Genomic DNA, 7,556 nt, shown 5'->3' with positions numbered 1-7,556 from the left:
GTTAGAGGAGAAAACACAGACATGTTATAAAAACCCATACTGCATGGACAACAGTAATAGGCCCAAAGATGGAAAGTAATCATTGGCACATGAAACAACCCACTGATCTAAGGGTACAGTTTATATCTGGTTTAGCAAAGAAATGTCTCAATTATGTAATAATCAGTGAAAGTCAAAGGGCCTGTAGAGAAAAGTCATTAGCGCTAGTGTAAGTAACTTTTTCCTGCTCTATGCATCGTAGTTGTCAGGTAGCTGAACAGTGCAAAAAGGAGTCATGGAGGCTCAGAATGAAATAGACGGGCAAGAAGGCAGGAGAAACTCCAATGCTGTCTAATCAGAACGTTTTTTTTTTTAATATAGCAAAGAGGTGTCTTTCAATTTCCATGGAGACATGTCAAAAGATTGTGCACAGAGGACGTTCTAATGAGACGTGCACTTGCTTGGTGACAAGGGCTGTAATCTTCAAGTTAGCGTCTGCTGACATTAGCCAGAGGGGTGGGTGTTATGATTTATTATTGCCAGGGCACTTGAACTTAGTGCAATTGATCAACAGATAAGTAAATGTCAGAAAATCGAAGGAAAGATGATTGTAAAAAAAATGTGATTGATCGATATATATGCTCAAAAGTATATGCCCTATCCATTGGGCCAATAACATTCCTGAAAGACCTCCTTTAAAACTAAAGAGTACAGTACAAATATACAAAATTACATTATCACGTGACACTGGAGGGAGTGGTTGGTCAGGTGGGGATGTTTGGTTACTGCAGTGAACACGTCGTGGGACAGTAAGCACGATGCTGGACCCTCCAAGCTACTATCTGCCCTGAGGCAAAGCTGCTTCCACTCTGCCCTCGGCAGCCCCCAGCTCACCGCTGGATCCAACATAAGAGTGAGCTCCCCCTCCCTCCAGCCCACTCCAACCACCTACCTGCCCCACAAAGTAACAAGAATTAGGGTGGTTGGCCTAGGACTCAATCTCCCAGCCTTCTCTGCTCTCCATCAAATGGCTGCTGGTCCTGCCTCTGTTTTTCTGCTATTGGTTTCTCCAGAACACCCCCCCTACATAACTCCTCATCATTGTGGCGACCTAGCCCCAGGTGACTCAAGCAAAGGTTGAGCAACTAAGGGTACATTTCCCAGCTTTCACTCTCACCCTCTTAGACCTGTACTACCTCCTTTCTTGTTTCACCTGGCGGTACCACATATACACCTAGTGTACATCTGGCTACCAAAGCCACCACCAAATACTATGCATTCCCTCCCTATCCTTCGCTTCTTAATTCTACTACTAGTCCCCTATGCTATCCCCAATCATGCTACGCCCTACACCTTCCCTATCATTAACCCCACTCCAAGTTTGCTTTACTATACTAACATCATACCACCCCCAATTGTCACAACAACTACCAGCCGACACACGGCTCCACTCACGTTTCCTACCCACCATACCTTACACACACTGAAATAAAACTCCTATACTCCTCCCTGCCACACCGAATGAACATCACACTCTGAAATGCTCTGTATGCAAAAAGACTTCTTTCATTTATGACAACTTTCACTCATACTCTCCTCCCTTTGATATTCTTGCAATCACTGACAGTTGGATCTCGCCCTCTGACACTGGCCCCATGGAAACCGTTCAGGGCCCCAAACATTCCTAATATCACTCTCCACACCTAACAGGCTGAGGTGGTGGTGTTGGGCAACTATTTTCCTCCCACCATAACATCTCACCCCACACCACCGCAGCACCTCATCTCCTCCCTTCTCCTTTGAATTTACACTCTCAACCATTGCTCCTCCTCAATCTACTCACTGCACTTCCATCTATGGCCCTGTGACAAATCGCTGGATGGCGTCACATCTCCCAAGGAGGGAACCCTTTCCTATGAGGCCAAGAAGGTGAGGCAGCTACCTGATAGTCCCTTTGGGGGTGATATAATGCAGGAGGATCTCATGGGGAGGGAGGGGGTCCCACTCCCTAGGGAGAAGGACGGCCATATAGGGTTTAGGCCCTCTGAGAACATCAGACCCCCACACTCTATAGCCTCTCCTACTTCCTCTAACCTCTTTGTAGACTGTAGACCTATGTACTGTTGTAAAGTAGACTACCTCAAGGTTCTGGAAAGTACTGAGAAAAAGAAGAACATCAGAAACATAGGTCATTCAAGTAATGGTACGAGGTGGAACACAGGAACAATAAAGAGCAATACCAAGAATGAACTGCAGCGGTATAGACCTCCACAGAAGCGTGGCTCCTCCTAAACAATAAAGACCTGAGAAGGACTGCCTATCGGTGAGACACAGCCAACCAGGACGTGAGACTGTGAAGCATAGGAAGCATGAAGGGGACACGGAGAAGGCCAAGACAGAACCAAGAGCAGTCTGCTCCCAGAGTCAAGAAGACGACAGGATTCCTTTGCCCAATGGTGTCCAGATGGTAACAGGAGGCTGGCAGATGGTGATGCGAATGCAAGAGGCAGCAAGGGCCGGGCAGAAGATCCACGAGGGGAAGGCACCAAGACATGGAGATGCCTGTGGAGCACACGGAGTAGGAGAGAGACCCCAGGAAGAAGCGGCCATGCATCCTGGGAACAAGCAAGGTAATGGTTGAGGCACGGGGACCGTAGGGGCTGGAAAGTACAGGGGGCAAAAACCCTGTATAGACGAACGAGCAGGACTGAGCTCCTCGTGTCAGTACTTGGGAAGCAAGGCAGCCAAGGGGACATAAAAAGAAGGGGAGAGAAACCCGAGCCAGGAACCCAAATCAAGAGAGGTATATGAGTCATCTTCCTCGTGGCAGTACTTGGCAAGGAAGTGAGCCAAGACGCCAAACCAAAGAGGAATAGGAAAATGGATCAGGGACCCTAACCAAGAGGATGATACGAGTCATCTTCCTCGTGGCAGTACTTGCCAGGGAAATGAATCAAGTGGGCCAAACCAAAGAAGAAGAGAAACCTGGATCGGGGACCCAAACTAAGAGAGTGATATGAGTCATCTTCCTCAGTGCAGAACTTGGCAGGGAAGTGAACCAAGTGAGCCAAACCAAAAAAGAAGACGGAAACCAGGGTCACAGACCCTCTTAACACTTGGTGTTATACGTGTGATACCTGATGAGGAGAAGACCAGGGCAAGGGAGTGATTCTCCCTGGTGGGAAGAGATTGTTTTATAATTACCAGGAAAAGGGAGTCCTTCTCCTGGTAACTCGGACTGGGAGGAAGGCCAACAGGCCTGGGGAAGGGAGTAATCCCGCCTGGCTACTAGGAAACTGAAACCGAACACCAGGAGAAGGGAGCTATTCTCCTGTCCTATGAAGAAATATTATTAGGAACTTTGACCATTGTTTGAACTTTGTGACCTGGGGAAGGAAGTCATTCCCCCAGGCCATATGAAACTGAACGCCAGGACAAGGAAGGCATTCTCTTGGCCTACAAATAAAAATTGTTTGGAACTTTGACCATTGTTTGAACTTTGTGACCTAGGAAAGGGTGTAATTCCCCCAGGCTATGCGAGACTGAATGCCAGGAGAACTGAGGCATTCTCCTAAACTACAAAAAAATATTGTTTGGAACTTTATGACCTGGGAAAGAGAATCATTCCCCCAGGTCATCTGAGACTGAACGACAGGAGAAGGGAGGAATTCTTCTGGCCTGTCAAGGAAGCATTGTGTGGAACTTTGACCATAACCCAGGAGAAAGGAGATATTCTCCTGGGACCAGAACAGTACTACTTTATTCCTTAGTTTATAGCATAAGGGACAGAAGTGAGGTTTATTGACACAGGACACTGGACACTATTGCTTCAACAGACATCCTAACAGTCACCTTAGATCTTTAGTTGAGGCAGGGCAACCCCTATTAGGAATAGGGAAGGATAGGTTTTCTCTTGCTTTATTATTCAATAAAAGTGTTTAGCCTCAAACATGCTACCTTTGTGTCAGAGTCTTTCCTCTGCACCCTTAAACCCGCTTGGTCCAATTGGTTCATTCTTTTGAGCTCCTTGATTCTCTCTCCCCTGCACATTACCTCATCCGCCTAGGTAACTTAAATCTACCTGCCCCTAGAACTTTGTGACATTCTGACCTCCAATCCTTTCTCCTCTCCTAGATATAAGCTTAGGGACTGTTATCAACATGACCGGTGTTGCCATTGTTATTTAATTAGGCGTTTCTGCATCACTTTAGAGCAGAGGTCACATTAGGGCAGAGGTCTTCAAACTGTCGGATGCGCCCCCAGGCTCTGCGGCCACATTCCAAGTGGGGAGCAAGATCCCAGCCTGTAATTAAAAAAAATATATATATTAAATGGAGGAAATGTCCAGGGGGGGGCTCACAGGTTCGGAATGGAGCATAACACTGTCTCGGGCACCAGTGAAAAAGTGGCCCACAGTTGAAAATGGTAATTCATTCCTTTAGTGACAGACTGTATGAATAGTACCTAAGGAGGTGTTTTTTGCTAAAAAATAAGCAAATCATAATATTTAAAGAATATTTATTCAGCAACAATGGTCAAAACTACTAGCTGCATAGTGAAGTAACTCATCAAACTGCCCCACATTGGCCTAAAATGTGGCTCATTTTGACCTAAAAAACAGGCCAACGCTAACATTTTTGGTTTGGGGCATTGCCCTACAGATCAGTCCAAGCCTGGCAGCTCATCCATAATGGGCGAGGGGGCAACGACCCAGTGGCCCCCTCATCCATTATGGAGGAGCTGAGGAGCCAGCCAAGTGAAACACTCAGTACTCCCTCAGCTGATTTTTCCAGCTGAGGGGGCGCTCCTGGGCTGGTTGAACTGTCAAAGGGAAACACAATTTCCCTTTGACAGTTCAGTTCCCCAGCCGCACATTCTCACTGAGCCATGCCAGGCAGGGGGGGGTAATTTTGCTTTGCCAGCCTTGCCTAGCTCATTGGAAATTCTGGCTGGGGAACTGCATGTATGTATGTGCGAGGGGAAGTAACTGCACCTCCTCACACATACAGACAGAGCAGCCTCCACTTAGAAAATTCCCCAGCCACCCCTGGGACTGTGCTGGGAGCAGGGTGGGGGAACCCAGGGACTGTGGTGGGAGCAGGATGGGCAGGAGCCATGGGATAGTGGTCGGACCAGAATGGGGAGAACCCAGGGTCTGTGGTGGTGTGTGGAGAGCCCAGGGACTGGGTAAGAGTGGGATGAAGGAGCCCAGAGACTGTGATGGGTTCAGGTGGGGGAGTCTAGGGACTAGACTAGGAGTAGGGCACAGTGATGGCACGCAATAATTAATAGCCATGTGTCCTTTTTGGGGGGGCCTGACCTTCCCACATTTTGCTCAGGGGGGCCCAGTCCTATAAAGTTTGAAGACCACTGCTTTAGAGAGTCCATGGACTGCCAAGTATATGGCAGAGTGAACTAGCAGCACAAAGATTAACCATTTTATCAAAAGGTAGGCCTCTGAGTATTGCACCATGTTGTTTCAGTGATTCTGCCATTTTGAATCAGGTTCAGTTTCTGCTGCATCCAAGAGAGCCTTCAGGCTGTCGAGTGTATGGCTGGATGGCCTGGTAGCACAAATATTAACTATTATTCTTGGTCTTCAACCTTGGCATAGCCAGACAAGTATGCAATAGTAACAAGGAGAGGCATTAATGTGGGAGAGATGCTTTGTGAGGGTAGTAGCACAAAACGCCAAGTTATCTGGTCTCACAGAGGAGAATGGCCTCATATTTAGTTTTTCTTGCTGGGGATGGTAGACTTCGCTCTTTGTACTGGCTGCACATGTTTAGGTCATCTGCAGGGGGATGCACATCCAAATGCAACCTGTTATTGTACTAACCAATTAGAATAGGGAAATGTACTAACCAATTACAACAGGGCAATTTCTGCTGACCTATAGGATCCTTAGCATGTAGTTACAAGTAATGTTTATATTGTACACAAATGTATTCTAATTTTGTTGTTTTTGTCTATAAATACTATCTGATGTGGGCGGGCGAGTTCTCAGCTTTTTGGTCTCTCGACACTGACTGACTCTCCTGGTCGTTATTTTGCATTTACAATAAAGTTGTGTTTTCTACAATTCGGGCCCTCTCATCATTGTTTGGATTTTCTTGAGGGTCTGCACCCATTCTTTTTTTATTTATGTATTTTTATATACAAAGCTTATTGTGATGAATCTGATGATGTTATCACTCCTTTCATGGAGGTAGCAGCTCCTCATGTTGCCAGAGGATGGCAGCCGCTACCTGATCCTGACCCTGGTGTTGGCTATGCGAGGGAGGATGACATGGGGAGAGCTGACCCTATGGGGGGCAGTTAGACATTGTCAGATGAGACATGGTATCCCCTTTCCCTTTTAGGGAGGTCCCCTCCATTCCTTATTCATTTATGACATATTGTTATATGGAAAAGGAGACACCAAACACGGCTAACTATTCCCTACATGTACATGACCCAATCTACACTACTGGGATGAACAAGAGGGATGGAGCGATGAAGATCGACAGAGCCCAAAAGCCAACAGTACGCTCTAGTTGTTGGAAGGCTTGACACAGGACAGGCCCTTAGTTTTTGGTTGAGGTAGGGAAATACCTCCTACATCAGGGACAGTGGGGCATTTTCCAACCCCTTTCTTATTTAATAAAAGTTTATGCCAACAACTATGAGTCCTCTGTGTCTGTGTCTCGTTCCTGTTTCCTCAAATATGGTGTCAGAGGTGGGATACTCACTCAGCTGATAGAAACTGGGGACCCCATCTGAATCCTATGTCTATATTAATTTTCCTGAGGGTCTTTCATATGAACCTAATAATTAAACAGCTGCTGGATGAGGAATTCATAATTGAAGCGTCTGCAGATGAGACAATTTTCAACATCAAACATATAATAAATGTATGCACTTTTGGAACCAAAGACCTTGCCCTGAGCACCTGTATGGATGGGCCCCTAATCACCTTAACCAAGCAGGCCCACCACTTAAGAAACAAGTGCACATTTGTACGTAAAACAAGTTTATTGTACAATCATCTGGGGAGGATCTAGATGGCCCTGTCAAGTCAAACGAACCCAAGTCTCACTGAACCACATTATGTGACACATTATATACATTCTTGCAACAAACACTCACATATTTTTTATTACAATCCACCCCCATACATTATTGGTCAAGACCTATACAAAGAAATACCATCTTTCTCCAATTCTTACATTCTCATTGGTAGCCATTATCTTAACTAACTTCTCCTCCTGTGTATAGACCAAATCTTCTTTTAGTATTTGTCCATGGTAGGTCATGACATGATCACACAATTAAACATTCACCTACAAACATAATGCATTACAAGTCCCAGCTGGTATGAGATCTCTTAATCTTAAATGTAATTTGCACATGGGTTGCACAAATACTTCAAACGATATGAGAGCTAGAGAAGAATAAACAAGAGCTGACCATCTGCTTAAGGTCGTAGTTACTCATATACCCTTTCTCTGTCCCTGAAACTCTGCAAAGCCAGTTTCTCAAAGTCACTTTAAAATTCACCTTGCAAAAACCCTGATTGTCGTGTTTTAATAAATTTG

Source organism: Ambystoma mexicanum, chromosome 1q (assembly GCF_040938575.1).
Source record: "Ambystoma mexicanum isolate Mex_15411 chromosome 1q, UKY_AmexF1_1, whole genome shotgun sequence".
NCBI classification, from domain to species: domain Eukaryota; kingdom Metazoa; phylum Chordata; class Amphibia; order Caudata; family Ambystomatidae; genus Ambystoma; species Ambystoma mexicanum.
The sequence above is the reverse complement of the archived record's forward strand: the minus strand, read 5'-3'. Positions refer to the sequence as shown.